General features: G+C 34.1%; 1 protein-coding gene across 2 annotated transcripts in view; it reads right to left on the reverse strand.

Annotated features, from left to right (window-relative positions):
* Positions 1-232, reverse strand: part of LOC116693378 (anoctamin-1) — a 44,321-nt gene that overhangs the window by 33,250 nt on the left and 10,839 nt on the right. The gene's annotated exons all lie outside the window — the stretch shown is intronic.

Here is a 232-nt window from a genome sequence, read left to right on the forward strand (position 1 = left end):
ACCAAAACTAGAGTTGTGATGGTTGGAAAAGTGGCAAGACGACCCAAAACATTGTTTCATAGTTTTATTTTGTTTCTGTCAACTTTGAATGAAGTGTATTTCACAATACTAAAATTACTGTTTATTTACATGGAGTCTGGTTAGTTTAGCAAACGCAGTTTCACGGATGTTTTCATGTTTAAAAAAGGATCTTACTCTTGAACAGAAAGGTCGACCTCCTTAGAAATCCTTT

Source organism: Etheostoma spectabile, chromosome 8, assembly GCF_008692095.1.
Source record: "Etheostoma spectabile isolate EspeVRDwgs_2016 chromosome 8, UIUC_Espe_1.0, whole genome shotgun sequence".
Lineage (NCBI taxonomy): Eukaryota > Metazoa > Chordata > Actinopteri > Perciformes > Percidae > Etheostoma > Etheostoma spectabile.